The sequence below is a fragment of the Macaca mulatta genome, chromosome 1 (genome assembly GCF_049350105.2).
Source record: "Macaca mulatta isolate MMU2019108-1 chromosome 1, T2T-MMU8v2.0, whole genome shotgun sequence".
Lineage (NCBI taxonomy): Eukaryota > Metazoa > Chordata > Mammalia > Primates > Cercopithecidae > Macaca > Macaca mulatta.
The window spans coordinates 113,950,227-113,972,220 of record NC_133406.1 but is presented as its reverse complement, the minus strand read 5'-3'; the positions used below and the strand labels follow the sequence as shown (position 1 = coordinate 113,972,220).

The 21,994-nt window shown below is 38.7% G+C and overlaps 1 long non-coding RNA gene across 1 annotated transcript; it reads right to left on the bottom strand.

Annotated features, from left to right (window-relative positions):
* Positions 1–262: 262 nt before the first annotated feature.
* Positions 263–1,711, bottom strand: LOC717915 (uncharacterized). The gene is made up of 2 exons (XR_013411177.1): positions 1,609–1,711; positions 263–878 (listed from the first exon to the last, which is right to left on the bottom strand). It is a non-coding gene; the product is annotated as an uncharacterized LOC717915 (long non-coding RNA).
* Between the last annotated feature and the right edge of the window lie 20,283 nt (positions 1,712–21,994).

The following is a 21,994-nucleotide window of genomic DNA, read 5'->3' as shown; positions in this document are numbered from 1 at the left end:
TGCAGTAAAAAGATAGACATTTGGAGAAGTAGAATAATATGTTCTGCAAATCAATCAAACTCTAAGAAAAATAAAAGGGGTATAAAATGATACAGAAATAATACTTGCTATGACCCAAAATTCATATAGCAACAATTGTAAGATCTTCCCTGAGGATCACAGAAAGGTAGGAATAAATACAAATGATCATATCACATTGCTAATAAAGCAGATTTGAAAAAGAAACAAAAGATCCATTCACAAATATTATGCAAAGATACTTTATTCAGGGAGTGAAAGGAAGTGACAACTGCACAGGTAGTAGAAGCTCATGCCCAGGGGACAGACAGACACAGGAAATATCAACAGAATTCTCTGATGGTTCCCAGGGACAGAGCTGCAGCTCTTTCTTCTGAAGCTCTGGGAACCGACAAAGCCGAGGACTTCCTTTGTTCAGTCTCCACCTGGACAGTGGCAGTATGGCAGCCTCAGAAAGGAAATATTTTGCAATCAAGGAACGTTATGGACAGATCACAAGCTAAAGGGAAGGAAGCTCCCTGTGTATCCATGGAAGGTTTCATGAGAAGACTAAGGTGGAGCTGTGGAACGAGGTGAGCCAATTATTCTTATCCTTTCATGCTCCTGATGGATCCTGAAGCTGTTACTTGTTCTTGGGTGGACACTTTGGCTGGTAGGGTGGGGAAGGTGTCACCGGAGGATATTTCTGCTGGCACTGCTGAGGTGGGCAGGGCTCTGGACACTTTGGTGGTGGGCAGGGCTCAGGGCACTTTGGGGGTGGACATGGCTCTGGGCACTTTGGCGTGGGGCACACAGGAGGTGGCTGGCAGGGCTGCTTGCACTGCTGCTGTTGGTAAGACATCCTGCTGGAGTCTCAGAATCTGAAAGAAATGATACGACAGTGTTCACGGGAAAGGAATCCTCCAGAGGGAGAAGCCAAAGCTTATGTACTACCATGGCATATCATTAAAGCTTATGTAATAACATGACATATTATTTCTCCAATCTCCAAAAATTTATTTAAACTCTTAGCTCCCTTTTCATGACTTCTTGTCTTTTCCTTTCCACTTTAGTAAGTTGCTTCTAGGAAATCCTGCCTTTCCTCATACAATTTTACCAAAGAAAACATCCCGGTAATAAAGAAGCAAGCATGTTAATCCAGGAAATTAACATCTTCAGGAATGGCAGTCACAAGTTCAGAGCCCCTGGGCAATCTCACAAGCTATTCCTATCATCATTATCTGTTGTAAAGCACCAGTGGGTTGACTTGAGCATAGAGCAAAGGGCTGTTCAGGAAGAAGTGCAGGCTCTCACACCTGCTAAGACACAAACCTTTGAAAAGGACACCGGAAAAATACGGAAAAGAGAAGAAGATTCATCCTTTTCTTCCAACCAAAGCTTTCCTATTAACTTCTCTGTCCATATGAATATGTAACTGTACATTTTTAAAAAGCAATATAAAACACTCTATCACATAGTCTAATCCTATAGTTCCATCCACTAAGTACCATCAACTCCATGATCATAGGTTTGGATCCACCAGACTTGCTGGATTTGATTAAATTCAACATTTCAGGTCAAAAAGAAGAGAACTCAAGGAAGCAGACTCACCAGGTTTTCCAAAGCAGATCGGTGCTCAAGTACCAGGAGTTTAGAAGTTGTGCAGCGGAGAACCTCTTTATAGGGCCTGCTACCCCACCCAGCAGGAAATGGAACTGCCTAAACTGGGCTGGTCCAGCAATGTCCCAACTAAAATGCAAATTTATCCATAACTGGCATGACAGGGATTCTCAGACTGGGAAATACCGTGTTCTGGGATCTGTCCACTGGATTAAGTGCTCCTGACTCACGGAGGCCCTGCCTTAGGTCTCAGTTTCAGTGACTTATGGCAAAGAGGGACTTGGGGGATTCTCTAACTGGTGGTCAAGGGCTCTCTTTCTTGATTGGGGGCAATGAATGCTTCCTGTCTAACATTCCCTAAATCATAAAACTTCCTGCCCTGATCCACTTTAGCTGAATGCCACATTGTTGTACATTAACCCATCTCCACCTGGGCTTTCCTCGTACAATTTGCCAATGTGCTAGAAGGACAGACAGACCTAACAAAGGCCTGAGTTCTGGCCCCAGATTTTTTTGCTAAGTTATATGACCACAGCCAGGTCAACTCACCTCCCTGGAATTGTAAACAGAGCAGCATCATACCTACCTCTGGTTTTGAAGGCACTGACCACATCTTGCCTTCTGCTGACTCTGTTCAAGCCTGAAATTTTCTGCTCCACCTCTATCTTTCTCTCACAGAACCCTAGATTTTTCCTATATTCCTTTTGTCTTTGAAGTTGTCCTACACACTCCTCATAGAGGCACTTGTGTCCCAGGACAGATACCGGAGTGAGATCCAGTCTCCACAGTACGCTTTCTGCTGCTGCTATCAAGGATGTGTACTACAGCCTTTTTATTTATAGAAATGTACTCTTAGACAGCACATTAAGGAAATGGAGAGAAGGGAACCAAAGTTACAAGCATTCATTTTAAATCTATGTATTGAACCATGCCTATATCTTTCCCTGTGAACATCCTATAGAGAACAAAATGCATAGACTCACAGTATCTTATGTAAATAATTAGAAGAAGGTTTGCAGAGTAGAGAAGGTCAGAGGACTTAAAGTCTGATATCTAGGGGAAAATATAAACTAAGTGTGATCCTATATGTTTCCTTTCTCTACTTTTTCAAAGCAGGTTTCAGTCTTTGAAAGACAATATTATTTTATTTGTTTGTATGTTATTCCTTTGTCTTTTCCCAAAGCCCTCTAGCCCCACAACCTGCTAGATTATCAACTCACACCCCAATGTATACCTCTTATCTGTCCATTTTAGTACACATTGTTCACTCGATACATATGTTGCCAATGTGAATCTCTTTCACATCTTTCTAAGACTCTTCCTGCAATCAATGGGGCTTACTAAACATTGTTTATTAAACATTTAAAATAATGCTGCTGGAGCTTCCTTATCCGGGCCAATAATCTGGAAGCTTTCCAAGAATGTGGTTTCATAATTGGAGAAGAAGAAGGAAGAGGAAGATAAGAAAAAAGAGGAAAAGGAGTGACTCAAATTCTCTGGAGCACTCACCAGCTATCCTCCAGATAGAGCAAGAGCACTGAATCAACCCAGCATCACATCCCTCAGTTAAGCAGCTTAGCTTCCCAGATCTGCAACTGCTCCAGTCTCTAAGGAAGGGCTTTTGGCCAAGATCTCCACTGGCCAGATGCTACAGAAATAGAACTATCATGTCAGTACCTTTGTGCCAGGTGTTTACAAATAGTGTTCTCACCAAATGCTTCCTATAGACCATTACACATGCCAAGCACAGTGGGTGAAGTAAACAGACTTCTCTCAATAGGTCCCCTACTCCTCCCCAGAGCCTCACATCACATCTACAACACAAATCCCTAGAGAAATGTCTGATTTCTAACATGCAAAATTGGAAAATTGGCTGCCAAATGAGATGACTGTGTGAGATAATACAGTTTGGATCATGCCCTGAGACTCCCCTTCTCAGAACACCCCACTCAAACAGGCTGCTTATGGCAGCAGTGCAGGCACCAGAGTGGCAGCAGCCTTAGTGCCCCCAGCATCTCAGACAGGATTAAGACAGGGTTGCTTTACAAGTTGAGATGGTGAACTGGAAACTCAGAGTTCCTCACAGACCAGCTACATGAAGAGTGGCCGCAACATCAAGGGGGCAGCTAATAGTCACAGCTTCCCCAGGTTAGGACATCCAGGCCCTGAGACATAGAGCGAGGTATACTTCACACACACACACAGACACACACACACACACACCATGGGTCATTATCATGTCTAAAGAGCTTAGCTTTATCTTCTTTAAGAGTCTAATAATCTTAGGTTCATTCCTATTACTTCTACTCCATAATTTTCTAGGGGATCATTAAGTATGAATTATTAGTATTTTAAAATGTCAGGAAAGAAAAAGCACTTAATTTTTTTTTTGCAATTCACAAAGTATATTTGAATGTTATTAATTATATATTCACTCGTGTGTGTGTGTGTGTGTGTTTATAATGCTATGAAATTTACATCACATACGTAGCTTTGGCTACCTACTACTACAATAAAGATACATAACTGTTCCATTACCACAAGACTTCTCTGCTCCCCACTTATAGCCATAACCACCCCTCCTTTCCCAAATACTTACCTCTAGTAAATATTTCTCTTTTTTCCATCTCTATGATTTCATTATTTTAAGAATATTTGAGTAAATTTATACATCGTGCAACCTTTTAAGAATTGCTCTTTGTTTCATATAACATAATTTCATGGAGATCCATTCACTTCATGCACTTTTAATTTTGTGTTATACTTGATTCAACATTTTATCTCACATTTCAATGCTATACATCCCACTAAACAAAACAGTGCTGGCAAATAAAGATTTAAAATTAAATATGAAAAAAATAAGGAAACAAAATTATGGTAAAATATTCTTGATATGCTCAGAGAAAGGGTAACTGCAGTTCCCCATGCATATCTGTCTTCTGCTTTTATTTCTGAATGAAAGGCTAAGCATCCATTGTCCTTTCATGCTGAATCTGATAAATTACAGAACATACATATGGTAGAATACTGAATATCCTTAAGGTGAATGTTTTGGAAGATTGTTTAATATAATTTAAAACATTTAGAATTATACTAAAAACATGTGAAGCATGATATCATTCTCATCAACATTTATTAAAAGATAGGAAACATATGAAACAATATATTAAATGTGATTATTTATGGCTGGTGAAATTACAGATGATGTTTATTTTCTTATTTCACTTTTCAAAGTATTCTTCAAATGTTACCTATTACTAATGAGTAAGGAATCTTAAAATTCGACTTTGAAAAGCTGACAAGAGACAAGCCTGTCCATTGTTCAATTAGTCAGATAATTGTCTTTTTTATTTTTTGAGCATTTTTGGGCAGACACTAAAGGTGGAGCTGGAAGGAAGTAGCAGTTGTTTTGTAGTTATAGCTCTACATTTGATCACATCCCTTCTAAAATCTCTCTTGAAGAAAACCTCAACAATGATCCCCATCTGCATAGCTACTGACATTCGTACACAGAAGCCACAGACATGCGATAACCATATGTATCTATAAAATAATTCACCAGGCCAGGAACGGCAGATCATGCCTGAAATCCCAGCACTTTGGGAGACCAACGTGGGTGGATCACAAGGTCAGGAGTTCAAGACCAACCTCCCCAAGATGGTGAAACCCAGTCTCTACTAAAATTACAAAAATTAGCCAGGCGTGATTGCGGAGGCCTGTAATCCCAGCTACTCAGGAGGCTGAGGCAAGGAATTGCTTGAACCCAGAAGGCGGAGGTTGCAGTGAGCTGGCGTCATACCTCTGCACTCCAGCTTGGGTGACAGAGCTAGACTCTGTCTCAAAAAATAAATAAATAAATTTCAAAAAATAAAAATAAAAATAAAACGTTCACCAAAATTGGCAGGTCATACTAGGGTAAAAAAATCAGGAATGAGTTTGTCTACTATCCAAGAGCCAGCCAAATAGAAATCATAACATTGGCCATAATATGATGAAATTGAAAGAAATGGATGATTAGTAGACAGGTAATAAAGATAATAGAACATAGTGATAATAATAGTACCTACCACTAAATTGTCATGAGAAAAAAATTAAATCAGAGACTGCATTTAAAGTATTTAGCACAGGCTACAGATAGTACTCAAAATAGTAAAGAAATCCATGGCTAATCAAAGAGATAGAGGCAAAATATCAAATTCAAGTTGTTTATGGTTGAGAAAGATATTTGTTTTTCTTTAAGACCTTTTATATCATCCTTATTTTAAGTATGTGCCAGAAGTTTGTAGGACGCAGCAAATGTAAATACATGATTTAAATGAAGTGTGCAGAAATAATAAGATAGACTGATCTTGACATTTATTCTTACATGATAAAAATGAGAGTTAACCTAAGCAGAAATTTAGAACAAAGGATGATGTTTCTGTGTTATTTGGACTCTCTACAGCTTTCCTCTGAATTCAGATAATACAAAAAATAAAAATCTAAAAACAATAAATAGCAGTATGTTGATTTGTTGATTTGCAAAATATTAACATGTATAAATATTTTTATTCTGTGTGAAAAAATATATAATGTTTTATTCTTGTGAAAAAAATGTATAACGTTACCTCTAATTTAGTCTACTGTTACTGTGGTTAGCTGTTTAGGACAATTAAAAAATTGCTCATTTAAATATCACACTCCTTCCACTGACAAATTACCTAAATTTTAGGCTAAATCCTTATAAGAAACTGAATAGCTCGTTAGCACTAATCTTTCCAAAGTTTATAAACCTTATAAATTCTACTTTTATTTTCTCCATATGTTAGATACAAACATTTAAGAGCAAAATTCAAGAGCTATTAGTAATATGCTTAGTGTTAATGAGATTAAGAAGAATATATGGTAAATGATGGAATGAATCAGATACTTCTACTTTTAAGAATCTTTTCAAGATAGTGAATGTGCATAGGCTGTGGTCTCCCTTCAAAAATGTCAAAAAGGAAAACAAAGAAACACAAACAAAATTGTGAAAAAATTTGGAGAGAAATGACTGTTTGAACTCTTACATAGGATGAGAGTCCTGAAAATTCTACTGTAAGTTTGAGAAAGGTTAAATAAAGTATGAACACTAAGAAAAACCAAACTAACTCACAATCTTAAAAGATAAACATAATTTTATGATATGATCCAGCTACAACACATTCAAAAATTGATCTAGTACATTTTAAAATATGTCAACAAAAATAATGTGCATTCAAATAATTATGCCAGCTTTAGTCAGAATATCCACTATCTGTGATCTACCAAGATGTCCTTCAATAATTAAATGGATAAACTATGGTACATCACACCCATGCAATGGAATACTACACAGTGATAACATGGAATGACCTATCAAGACTCACAAAGACATAGTTGAATTTGAAATGCAAACTAATAAGTAAGAAGTGTCAGTCTCAAAGGCTGTAAGCCCATTTGTATGAATTTTACAGTAAAAGGCAAACTTACACATCCAAAAAGCGCAACAAACTCCAAGTTCAATTAGCTCAATGACACCCACCATGACACATATTACAATCAAATTATCAAAAGAGAGAATCTTGAAAGCAGCAGGAGGGAAGTGAATGATCATATCTAAGCAATCCTTAAGAAATAGTTGACCAAATGCTCATCAGAAACCTTAGAGATCAGGAGGTAGTGGGATGACGTATTTAAAGCCATAAAAGAAAACACTTTCAACCTAGAATTCTACAGCTGGCAAAATGGTCCTTTAAAATGAGGGCAAAATCATAGCATTTCCAGAAATAAAAACTGGAGGCATTTCATTTTCCCTAGATTTTGTGTATGAGAAATGATAAACAGAGGCTCTCAGGTTGAAATAAAAGAATGCCTCAGAGAGACTATATGAAGATACAAAAATCTCTGATAAATGTACACTGGTACATAAAAGCCAGCATTATTGAAATTTTAGCTTGTAACTTCAATTTTTATTTTCTACAAGATTTAAAATGCAAATGAATACAATATAATTACAAATCTATGTTAGCAAACACACAGTGTATAGAGACATAATTTGTGAATGCAACAAAAAAACAGGATAGTATTGTATGAGTCAAATTTTCTTTTTTTTTTGACACAGTCTCACTGCATCACCCAGGCTGGAATGCAGTGGCATGATCTTGGCTCACTGCAACCTCCGCCTCTGGGCTCAAGCGATTACCTTGCCTCAGCCTCCTTAGTAATGGAATTACAGGCATGTGCCACCACACCCAGTTAATTTTTACATTTTTAGTAGAGACAGGGTTTCGCCATGTTGACGAGGCTGGGTATGAGTCAAATTTTTGGTACAATTGGAATTAAACGGGTATTAATTCAAATTAAATTACTATAACTTTAGGATATTATATATTATTCCCATTGAAACGACAAAAATAGTTTCAAGTATACACAAAAGATAAAGCCAATAAAATCATTTTACTACAAAAAAATCCAATAAACATAAATCAGACAGTATTGAAAAACAAACATTATACAGAAAACAGTAAATGAAGAAAGAAGACCTTTCTTATCAGTAATTACTTTAAATGTAAATGAATTAAATTCTCCCCAACAACACAAATTGGAAGAATGAATTTTTTAAAAAGTTCAGCTGTTTGTTGTTTACAACAGACTAACTTTACGGCTAAAGACACAAAGAAGGTGAAAGTAATAGGATGGAAAAAGATATTTCATGTAAATAGTAGCCTAAAAAGACCAGAGGTAGCTACACTACCATCAGACATACTTAACTTTAAGTTGAGAACTGTTACAAGAGACTACAAAAGACGTGTATATTGATAGAGATTTATTCACCAAGAAAATATAGAATTTATAAACATACATTTACCAAACATCAGAAATACAAAATATATGAAGATATGGTGAGAGAAATTAAAAGAAGTTCATAGGTCTATAATAAATGTTGAAAACTCAAATAATTCACTCTCAAAAATGACTAGAATAATAGAATTTCAAAAAAATAGAGGACTTAAGCCAATCAGACCAAATAGACAAATATAGAGCACTCCACCCAACAGCAGCAGGATACACCTTAAAGTTTTCTCAAGAGAACATGGAAGAACACTCTCCAGGATAGACTACGTATTAGGCTACAGAACAAGTAAATATATTTTAAAAGACTAAAATCATACAATGTACTTTTCCAATCACAATGGAATAAAAATAAAAATCTACAACCAAATTAAAACAAGAAATTTCATAAATTTGTGGAAATTAAACAACACACTCTTAAACAACCAACAAGTCAAATATGAAAACATAGGGAAAATGAGAAATCACTTGAGACTACTGACAACAAAACACATCATACCAAAACTTACGGGTTGAAGCAAAAAGCAGCGCTAACAGAGAAATTTATAGCCATAACCACATATATTTTTAATGAAAAAAAAAGGTATAAGATCAATAACTTCATGTTTCACTTGGGAAGCTACGAAAAGTAAACTAAGCTAAACCCCAAAAAAGAAAATATGAGCCTAGAGTAGATTAGTAATAAAGGAAAAGCAAACAGTAGAGAAAAATAAATAAAACCATGTTTTATTTCTTTGAACAAGTCACAAAATTGACAAACCTTTACACAGATTAACTACAGGAATAAAAAACGATGTAAGACTCAAATACCTAAAATCTCAAAAGAGAGTAGGGACATTACTACTGATTTTACAGAAATGAAAAATTTAGGGGGGCGGAGCAAGATGGCCGAATAGGAACAGCTCCAGTCTCCAACTCCCAGCGCGAGCGACACAGAAGACCGGTGATTTCTGCATTTTCAACTGAGGTACTGGGTTCATCTCACTGGGGAGTGCCGGACGATCGGTGCTGGTCAGCTGCTGCAGCCCGACCAGCGAGAGCAGAAGCAGGGCGAGGCATTGCCTCACCTGGGAAGCGCAAGGGGGAAGGGAATCCCTTTTCCTAGCCAGGGGAACTGAGACATACAACACCTGGAAAATCGGGTAACTCCCACCCCAATACTGCGCTTTAAGCAAACAGGCACACCAGGAGATCATATCCCACACCTGGCCGGGAGGGTCCCACACCCACGGAGCCTCCCTCATTGCTAGCACAGCAGTCTGTGAGGCAAGGCAGCAGCAAGGCTGGGGGAGGGGCGCCCGCCATTGCTGAGGCTTAAGTAGGTAAACAAAGTGCTGGGAAGCTCGAACTGGGTGGAGCTCACAGCAGCTCAAGGAAACCTGCCTGTCTCTGTAGACTCCACCTCTGGGGACAGGGCAATAACAAACACAGGCGAAACCTCTGCAGACGCAAACGACTCTGTCTGACAGCTTTGAAGAGAGCAGTGGATCTCCCAACACGGAGGTTGAGATCTGAGAAGGGACAGACTCCCTGCTCAAGTGGGTCCCTGACCCCTGAGTGGCCTAACTGGGAGACATCCCCCACTAGGGGCAGTCTGACACCCCACACCTCACATGGTGGAGTACACCCCTGAGAGGAAGCTTCCAAAGCAAGAATCAGACAGGTACACTCGCTGTTCAGAAATATTCTATCTTCTGCAGCCTCTGCTGCTGAAACCCAGGCAAACAGGGTCCAGAGTGGACCTCAAGAAATCTCCAACAGACCTACAGCTGAGGCTCCTGACTGTTAGAAGGAAACCTATCAAACAGGAAGGACACCTACACCAAAACCCCATCAGTACGTCACCATCATCAAGACCAGAGGCAGATAAAACCACAAAGATGGGGAAAAAGCAGGGCAGAAAAGCTGGAAATTCAAAAAATAAGAGCGCATCTCCCCCGGCAAAGGAGCGCAGCTCATCGCCAGCAACGGATCAAAGCTGGACAGAGAATGACTTTGACGAGATGAGAGAAGAAGGCTTCAGTCCATCAAATTTCTCAGATCTAAAGGAGGAATTACATACCCAGTGCAAAGAAACTAAAAATCTTGAAAAAAAAGTGGAAGAATTGATGGCTAGAGTAATTAATGCAGAGAAGGTCATAAACGAAATGAAAGAGATGAAAACCATGACACGAGAAATACGTGACAAATGCACAAGCTTCAGTAACCGACTCGATCATCTGGAAGAAAGAGTATCTGCGATTGAGGATCAAATGAATGAAATGAAGCGAGAAGAGAAACGAAAAGAACAAAGAAGAAAAAGAAATGAACAAAGCCTGCAAGAAGTATGGGATTATGTAAAAAGACCAAATCTACGTCTGATTGGGGTGCCTAAAAGTGAGGGGGAAAATGGAACCAAGTTGGAAAACACTCTTCAGGATATCATCCAGGAGAACTTCTCCAACCTAGTAGGGCAGGCCAACATTCAAATCCAGGAAATACAGAGAACGCCACAAAGATACTCCTCGAGAAGAGCAACTCCAAGACACATAATTGCCAGATTCACCAAAGTTGAAATGAAGGAAAAAATCTTAAGGGCAGCCAGAGAGAAAGGTCGGGTTACCCACAAAGGGAAGCCCATCAGACTAACAGCAGATCTCTCGGCAGAAACTCTCCAAGCCAGAAGAGAGTGGGGGCCAATATTCAACATTCTTAAAGAAAAGAATTTTCAACCCAGAATTTCATATCCAGCCAAACTAAGTTTCATAAGTGAAGGAGAAATAAAATCCTTTACAGATAAGCAAATGCTTAGAGATTTTGTCACCACTAGGCCTGCCTTACAAGAGACCCTGAAGGAAGTACTAAACATGGAAAGGAACAACCGGTACCAGCCATTGCAAAAACATGCCAAAATGTAAAGACCATCGAGGCTAGGAAGAAACTGCATCAACTAACGAGAAAAATAACCAGTTAATATCATAATGGCAGGATCAAGTTCACACATAACAATCTTAACCTGAAATGTAAATGGACTAAATGCTCCAATTAAAAGACACAGACTGGCAAACTGGATAAAGAGTCAAGACCCATCAGTCTGCTGTATTCAGGAGACCCATCTCACATGCAGAGACATACATAGGCTCAAAATAAAGGGATGGAGGAAGATTTACCAAGCAAATGGAGAACAAAAAAAAGCGGGGGTTGCATTACTAGTCTCTGATAAAACAGACTTTAAACCATCAAAGATCAAAAGAGACAAAGAAGGCCATTACATAATGGTAAATGGATCAATTCAACAGGAAGAGCTAACTATCCTAAATATATATGCACCCAATACAGGAGCACCCAGATTCATCAAGCAAGTCCTTAGAGACTTACAAAGAGACTTAGACTCCCATACAATAATAATGGGAGACTTCAACACTCCACTGTCAACATTAGACAGATCAACGAGACAGAAAGTTAACAAGGATATCCAGGAATTGAACTCAGCTCTGCAGCAAGCAGGCCTAATAGACATCTATAGAACTCTCCACCCCAAATCAACAGAATATACATTCTTCTCAGCACCACATCGTACTTACTCCAAAATTGACCACGTAATTGGAAGTAAAGCACTCCTCAGCAAATGTACAAGAACAGAAATTATAACAAACTGTCTCTCAGACCACAGTGCAATCAAACTAGAACTCAGGACTAAGAAACTCAATCAAAACCGCTCAACTACATGGAAACTGAACAACCTGCTCCTGAATGACTACTGGGTACATAACGAAATGAAGGCAGAAATAAAGATGTTCTTTGAAACCAATGAGAACAAAGATACAACATACCAGAATCTCTGGGACACATTTAAAGCAGTGTGTAGAGGGAAATTTATAGCACTAAATGCCCACAAGAGAAAGCAGGAAAGATCTAAAATTGAGACTCTAACATCGCAATTAAAAGAACTAGAGAAGCAAGAGCAAACACATTCGAAAGCTAGCAGAAGGCAAGAAATAACTAAGATCAGAGCAGAACTGAAGGAGATAGAGACACAAAAAACTCTCCAAAAAATCAATAAATCCAGGAGTTGGTTTTTTGAAAAGATCAACAAAATTGACAGACCACTAGCAAGACTAATAAAGAAGAAAAGAGAGAAGAATCAAATCGACACAATTAAAAATGAAAAAGGGGATATCACCACCGACCCACAGAAATACAAACTACCATGAGAGAACACTATAAACACCTCTACGCAAATAAACTGGAAAATCTAGAAGAAATGGATATTTTCCTGGACACTTACACTCTTCCAAGACTAAACCAGGAAGAAGTTGAATCCCTGAATAGACCAATAGTAGGCTCTGAAATTGAGACAATAATTAATAGCCTACCAACCAAAAAAAGTCCAGGACCCGATGGATTCACAGCTGAATTCTACCAGAGGTACAAGGAGGAGTTGGTACCATTCCTTCTGAAACTATTCCAATCAATAGAAAAAGAGGGAATCCTCCCTAACTCATTTTATGAGGCCAACATCATCCTGATACCAAAGCCTGGCAGAGACACAACCAAAAAAGAGAATTTTAGACCAATATCCCTGATGAACATCGATGCAAAAATCCTCAATAAAATACTGGCAAACCGGATTCAGCAACACATCAAAAAGCTTATCCACCATGATCAAGTGGGCTTCATCCCTGGGATGCAAGGCTGGTTCAACATTCGCAAATCAATAAACATAATCCAGCATATAAACAGAACCAAAGACAAGAACCACATGATTATCTCAATAGATGCAGAAAAGGCTTTTGACAAAATTCAACAGCCCTTCATGCTAAAAACGCTCAATAAATTTGGTATTGATGGAAGATATCTCAAAATAATAAGAGCTATTTATGACAAACCCACAGCCAATATCATACTGAATGGGCAAAAACTGGAAAAATTCCCTTTGAAAACTGGCACAAGACAGGGATGCCCTCTCTCACCACTCCTATTCAACATAGTGCTGGAAGTTCTGGCTAGGGCAATTAGGCAAGAGAAAGAAATCAAGGGTATTCAGTTAGGAAAAGAAGAAGTCAAACTGTCCCTGTTTGCAGATGACATGATTGTATATTTAGAAAACCCCATTGTCTCAGCCCAAAATCTCCTTAAGCTGATAAGCAACTTCAGCAAAGTCTCAGGATACAAAATTAATGTGCAAAAATCACAAGCATTCTTATACACCAGTAACAGACAAACAGAGAGCCAAATCATGAATGACTTCCATTCACAATTGCTTCAAAGAGAATAAAATACCTAGGAATCCAACTTACAAGGGATGTAAAGGACCTCTTCAAGGAGATCTACAAACCACTGCTCAGTGAAATCAAAGAGGACACAAACAAATGGAAGAACATACCATGCTCATGGATAGGAAGAATCAATATCGTGAAAATGGCCATACTGCCCAAGGTAATTTATAGATTCAATGCCATCCCCATCAAGCTACCAATGAGTTTCTTCACAGAATTGGAAAAAACTGCTTTATAGTTCATATGGAACCAAAAAAGAGCCCGCATCTCCAAGACAATCCTAAGTCAAAAGAACAAAGCTGGAGGCATCACGCTACCTGACTTCAAACTATACTACAAGGCTACAGTAACCAAAACAGCATGGTACTGGTACCAAAACAGAGATATAGACCAATGGAACAGAACAGAGTCCTCAGAAATAATACCACACATCTACAGCCATCTGATCTTTGACAATCCTGAGAGAAACAAGAAATGGGGAAAGGATTCCCTATTTAATAAATGGTGCTGGGAAAATTGGCTAGCCATAAGTAGAAAGCTGAAACTGGATCCTTTCCTTACTCCTTATACGAAAATTAATTCAAGATGGATTAGAGACTTAAATGTTAGACCTAATACCATAAAAATCCTAGAGGAAAACCTAGGTAGTACCATTCAGGACATAGGCATGGGCAAAGACTTCATGTCTAAAACACCAAAAGCAATGGCAGCAATAGCCACAATTGACAAATGGGATCTCATTAAACTAAAGAGCTTCTGCACAGCAAAAGAAACTACCATCAGAGTGAACAGGCAACCTACAGAATGGGAGAAAATTTTTGCAATCTACTCATCTGACAAAGGGCTAATATCCAGAACCTACAAAGAACTCAAACAAATTTACAAGAAAAAAACAAACAACCCCATCAAAAAGTGGGCAAAGGATATGAACAGACATTTCTCAAAAGAAGACATTCATACAGCCAACAGACACATGAAAAAATGCTCATCATCACTGGCCATCAGAGAAATGCAAATCAAAACCACAATGAGATACCATCTCACACCAGTTAGAATGGCGATCATTAAAAAGTCAGGAAACAACAGGTGCTGGAGAGGATGTGGAGAAATAGGAACACTTTTACACTGTTGGTGGGATTGTAAACTAGTTCAACCATTATGGAAAACAGTATGGCGATTCCTCAAGGATCTAGAACTAGATGTACCATACAACCCAGCCATCCCATTACTGGGTATATACCTAAAGGATTATAAATTATGCTGCTATAAAGACACATGCACACGTATGTTTATTGCAGCACTATTCACAATAGCAAAAACTTGGAATCAACCCAAATGTCCATCAGTGACAGATTGGATTCAGAAAATGTGGCACATATACACCATGGAATACTATGCAGCCATAAAAAAGGATGAGTTTGTGTCCTTTGTAGGGACATGGATGCAGCTGGAAACCATCATTCTTAGCAAACTATCACAAGAACAGAAAACCAAACACCGCATATTCTCACTCATAGGTGGGAACTGAACAATGAGATCACTTGGACTCAGGAAGGGGAACATCACACACAGGGGCCTATCATGGGGAGGGGGGAGGGGGGAGGGGGGAGGGATTGCATTGGGAGTTATACCTGATGTAAATGACGAGTTGATGGGTGCAGCACACCAACATGGCACAAGTATACATATGTAACAAACCTGCACGTTATGCACATGTACCCTACAACTTAAAGTATAATAATAAATAAATTTTAAAAAAAAAGAAAAATTTAGAAGAGAAATCTATATATAATTCTATGTCAACTTATTAGATAACCCAGTTGAAATGAACAAAATCTTAGAAATATACTGTCTACCAAACCAAATCATGGAAAAAAATAGATAATTTGAATAGATGTATAATAAGTAAGGAAATTGAATCACTAATCTAAAATCTCACAAGAAAGAAAAGTGTTGAACCGGAAGGATTTACTGGAGAAGTATATACCAATCCTTTTCAAAACATTTCAAAAAAGAAAACTGAAAATAGAGACTACTTCCTGTCTTGTTCCATGAGGCCCACCAAAACTCTGATACAAAAACCAGACAAAGTACTACAAGAAATGAAAATTACTAGCCAACATTCCATATGAATATTGATGCAAAAAAGGCTCAGAAACATTTAGCATACCAGACAATTCCTGTGGCTCTGAACAAGATGGCCAACTGGATGCAGCCAGATGGAACAGCTGCCACTAAGGGACTGAGACGACAGATGCACTTCTGACATATATTCAGAGGGAAGGCACTGAGATTGAACCAAGGGAAGACCCAGAAACGAGGCTGAAAAGAGAGAATGTTGGGAGCCCTGCACAGGGACACTACACACGAGGACTGGTTCCTGGCCTCCAGTGAATCCAGGGGAACAGCTGAGATAAACTGCTAGGGAGCAACCCACTCTCACCCACTCTCACCAAAAGCCTCTGGAATCCCGGCAGGAGGAGACTCCCTCAACCACTAGGGACACTCCAGTTGACAGGGAGTGCTGCTTAGAGAAGTGACAGGGGCAGCGTGCCAGCTGATGTAGAGCCCAAAGGGTTTGGTAGGGGAGTGTCTGTAGTAGAGCAGGGCCAGGGATGACCATCTCCCTAGGCTCAACTTACTCACCTAAGAGACTTTAGCCCCTGGGGAACTGTTGGACCTGAACTCTGCAGGGCAATTTTGCCTTCAGATGGGGCCAGTCTGACCTGAGCACTCCCTGGTCAGTTGGTCTCTCCTGGGGTGCCAGCCTGGATGCACCTGCTTCCAGGACAAACTGAGGTGATCTTGGGATCCACATCATAGCTTCTGCGCTGGCCAATCACAGCTGACAAGTGGAGAACTCCGGCAGGACAGCTGTCCATGGTCACCTAACAGCCCATCAGCTCACTCCACACACTGCAACTTCCCCTGGGCCCAAAGCAACACCCCAGATCACTTTGCCAGCCAGCATGTGTGTGCATCAGTGGGTTTTGCTTTCCTCTCCCTACGAGTACATGTGAGTGTGTGCCTCCTGCCCTGTCACTGCTACAACGACAGTATAGTCAGCTTCCTTCTCCCTTGTGAGGGCCGTTGCAGTCACAGAGCCAGCCAGCCCCAATCCTGCCACTAAACTGCCCATGCCAGTATATACACTTATGCAAACACTGCCATGAGAGTGAAACTAGGCACTGAAAACAGTGGAAACTCCTGAACCCCAAACAACCACCCCTAACTGCAGCACACAGAAAAAGCACACAACCTGTACCTGTCAGCACCCTACCTGCATACCAACGAAGTGTGACAACATGCACAGTCACCAACAGGGACCCCTTACACTCCCAAGACTCATCGCCTCCACCATTGTGGAGAACATCCCCACAGAGGCAAGTACCCTAGCACCTGCAAGAACTCTGCCCACAATCAAAACCCAAGGTTATCAAATGAGATAAAAGAAATTAAAACCCATCCAAATGTCAGCAACTTCAAAGATTAGAGGAATATAAGCACATGAAGATAGGAAGGAATCAGCACAAGAACTCTGACAACTCAAAAAGCCAGAGTATCTTTGTTCCTCCAAACAACCACACAACCTCTCTAGCAAAGGTTCTGAACTGGCCCAAGGTGGCTGAAGTGGTATAAATGGAATTTCGAATATGGATAGGAAGGAAGATCATTGAGATGTAGGAGTATATTGAAACCCAATCCAAGGAAGCTAAGAATCACAATAAAACAACACAGGAGCTGACAGACAACATAGCCAGTATAGAAAAGGGCATAACCCACCTGACAGAGCTGAAAAACACGACAAAATTTATTGTTTGTTATGTTCTAATGCTATCACATGCAATAATAACTGAATAGACCAAGCAGAGAAAAGAATTCCAGAGCTCAAATACTGACTTTCTGAAATAAGACAACCAGATGAAAAAAGAGAGAAATGAATGAAAAGAAAGGAATGCAGCCTCACATAAATATGGTATTTTGTAAAGACATCTAATCTGTGATTCACTGGTGTTGCTGAAAGAGATAGGAAGAGTGTACTCAACTTGGAAATGTATTTCAAAATATTATGCATGAGAACTTCCCCAACCTAGCTAGAGGAGTAGACATTCAAATTCAGAAAAGGCAAAGAACCCTAGTAAGATACTACAGAAGAACATCAACTGCAAGATACATAATCATCAGATTATTCAAGATGAAATGAAAGAATAAATGCTAAAGGCAGGTAGAAAGAATGGTCAGGTCACCTACATAGTCACTCAGACTAAAAGCAGACCTCTCAGCAGAAACCATACAAGCAAGAAGAGATTGGGAGCCAATATACAACATTCTTAGAAAAAAGATACCAACCCAGAATTCCATGTCTAGTCAAACTCAGCTTCATAAGTTAAAGAGAAAAAAGGATCATTTTCAGACAAGCTAATGCTGAGAGAATTTGTTATCACCAGACCTGAATTACTAGAGCTCCTAAAGGGAGCACTAAATATAGAAAGAAAATACAATTACCTGCAACTACAGAAACACACTGTAGTACACACACCAGTGACACTATAAGGCAACCACATAAACAAGTTTGCAGAATAACCAGCTAATATCACGATGCAATCAAATCCACATGTATCAATACTAACCTTGAATGTGAATGGGCTAAATGCCCCAATTAAAACACAGAGTGGCAAGCTGTAAAAAGAACTAAGGGCCACTGGTATGCTGTCTTCAAGAGACCAGTCTCACATACAATAGCCCACAAAGGCTCAAAGTAAAGGGAGGGAGAAAAATCTACCAAACAAATGAAAAACAGAAAAAATGCTGAGGTTGCAATCCTAATTTCAGACAAAAGAGACATTAAACCAACAAACATCAAAAAAGGCCCCCAAACAGCATTACATAATGGTAAAGGGGTTAAATCAACAAGAACACCTAACTCTCTTACATACATGTGAACCCAACACAGGAGAACTCAGATTTATAAATCAAGTTCTTAGAGACCTTCAAAAAGGCTTAGACTCCCACATAATAATAGTGAGAGACTGAAACATCACATGGACACTATTAGACACATCACAGAGACAGAAAATTAACAATACTATTCACCACCAAAACTCAGCACTGGATCAAATGCACCTGCTAATAATCTACAACTGTCCACCTGAAAACAACAGAATATATATTCTTCTCATTGCCACATGGCACATAGTCTAAAATTCATCACTTGATAGGAAATAAAACACTTCTCAGCAAATACAAAAGCACTAAAATCATAACAACCAATTTCTAAACCACAACTGAATAAAATTAGAAATCAAGACTAAGAAATTAACTCCAAAACAAACAATTACTTAGGAATTCAATAACCTGCATCTGAATGTCTTTGGGGAAATCAAATTAAGGAAAAAAAATCAAGAAGTTCTTAAGTTACAACATACCAGAATCTCTGGGACACAGCTAACCAGTGTTAAGAGGGAAATTTATAGCACTATAACATAGTGAAACCTCATCTCTACTAAAAATACAAAAAATTAACCAGGCGTGGTGGTGGGCACCTGTAGTCCCAGCCTCTCAGAAAGCTGAGGCAGGAGAATTGCTTGAATCAGGGAGGCAGAGGTTGCAGTGAGCTGAGATTGTGCCACTGTACTCCAGCCTGGGCAACAAAGTGAGACTCCATCTCAAAAAAAAAAAAAAAAAAAAAAAAAAAAAAAAAAAACAAGTTAGAAAGATCTCAGTGTAAAAATATAACATCACAACTAAAAGAACTAGAGAACCAAGAGAAAACCAACTGCAAAACAAGAAGATCATAAGAACTAACTAAAATCAGAGCCAAACTGAAGGACACTGAGACACACACACACAAAAAAGACACTCAAAAGATCAATAAATCTAGGAGACGCTTCTTAAAAAAACTGATGAAATAAATAGAATGCAGGCTAGACAAATAAAGAAGAAAAGAGGGAAGATACAAATGAATGCAATTACAAATGACAAAGGGGATATTACCACTGACTCCACAGAAATACAAATAAAAATCAGAATATTATGAACACCTCTATGTACATAAGTTAAAAATGTAGAAGAAGCAAGTATATTCTTGGAAACATATGCCCTCCAAAACCTGAGCCAGGAAGAATTTGAATTTGTGAAAGGACCAATAATGAGCTCCAAAGTTGAATCAGTAATAAATAGCCTACTAATCAAAATAAGCCCAGAACAAGACAAATTCACAGCTGAATTCTACCAGATGTGCAAACAAGAGCTTATAGCATTCCTGCTGGAACTATTCCAAAATATTGAGGAGGAACTCCTCTCTAACTCATTCTGTGAGGCCAGCATCACCCTGATACCAAAACCTGGCAAAGACGCAAGAAAACTTCAGGCCAATATCCTTGATGAACATCAGTGCAAAAATCCTCAAAAAATTACTGGCAAACTGAATCCAGCAACACATCAAAAAGCTTATCTACCACAATCAAGTTGGCTTTACCCTTGGGATGCAAGGTTGGTTCAACATATGCAAATCAAAAACTATGATTCATCACATAAACAAAACTAAAGACAAAAATCACATGATTATCTCAATATATGCTGAAAAAGTTATCGATGAAACTCAACACCCTTTAAAGTTAAAAACTCTCAAACTAGGTATTAAAGAAACAGACCTCAAAATGACAAAAGCCATCTATGGCAGACCCACAGTCAACATCATACAGAATGGGGAAAAATTGGAGGCATACTAGCACAAGAGAAGGATTCCCTCTCTTGCCACTCCTATTCAACATAATATGGGAAGTCCTGGCCAGAGCAATCAGAGAAGATAAGGAAATAAAGAGCATCAAAAGAGAAAGAGGGTAAGTCAAACTATTTCTGTTTGTACATGACATGATTCTATATCTAGAAAACCGTATGGTCAAAGACCAAAAGCATCTTGCAACTGAAAAACAACTTCAGCAATGTTTCTGGATTCAAAACCAATGTACAAAAATTGCTTTCACTCCTATACACCAACAACCAAGACAAGAGTCAAATCAGGAACGCATTCCCATTCACAATTGCCACAAAAAGGATAAAATACCTAGGTATACAGAAAATCAGAGAGGTGAAAGAACTCTACAAGGAGAATTATAAAACACTACTGAAATAGATCAGTGGTGACACAAACAAACCGAAAAACATTTCATACTCATGAATAGGAAGAATCAATATCGTTAAAAGGGCCAATTGTCCAATTTCCACATTCAATGTGACTCCTTTCAAACTACCAATGAAGTTCTTCACAAAACTAGAAAAAAAAACTATTTAAAATTTTTAAAATTCATCAAAAATCAGCCCAAATAGACAAGGTAATCCTAAGCAAAGAGAGCAAAGCTGGAGGCATCATGCTACCTAGCTACAAGCTATACTACAAGGCTACCATAAACAAAACAGCATAGTACTCGTGGAAAAACAGACACATAGACTAATGTAACAGAATAGGAAATGCAGAAATAAGACAACACACCTTCTAAAAATGTGTCAAAACAAGCAATGGGAAAAGCACTTTCTGTTCAATAAATGGTGCTGGGATAACTGGCTAACCATATGCAGAAGATTGAAACTGGATACCTTCCTTAAATCATATACAAAAATCAACTCAAGATGGATTAAAGACTTAAATGTAGAACCCAAAACTGAAAAAACTCTGGAAAACAACCCAGGCAATACTTTTCTGGACACAGGAACTAGCAAAGATTTCATGATGATGATGTCAAAAGCAACTGAAAAAAATTGACAAATGGGATCTAATTAAACTAAAGAGCTTCTGCATAGTGAAGGAAACTATCAAAAAAGTAAACAGACAACCAAAAGAACGGGATAAAAATTTTGCAAGGTACACATCTTATAAAGGTCTACTATCCAGGATCCATGAGGAATTTGAACAAATTTACAAAAGAAAAAAAAACAGCCCCATTGAAAAGTGGGCAAAACACAGGATCAGACACTTTCAAAAGGAGACATACATGTGGCCAAGAAGCATATGAATAAAAGTTCAATGTCTCGGATCACTGGAGAAGTGCAAATCAAAACCACAATGAGATACAGTCTCACACCACTCAGATGGCTATTACTAAATTGTCAAGAAAAAAGAGGTGCTAGAGTGTTGTAGAGAAAAGTAAATGCTTATACACTATTTGTGGGAGTGTAAATTTATTCAAACATTATGGAATACAGTGTGGCAATTACTCAAAGAACTAAAATTAAAGAAAAGAACTACCATTAAAACCAGCAATCCAATT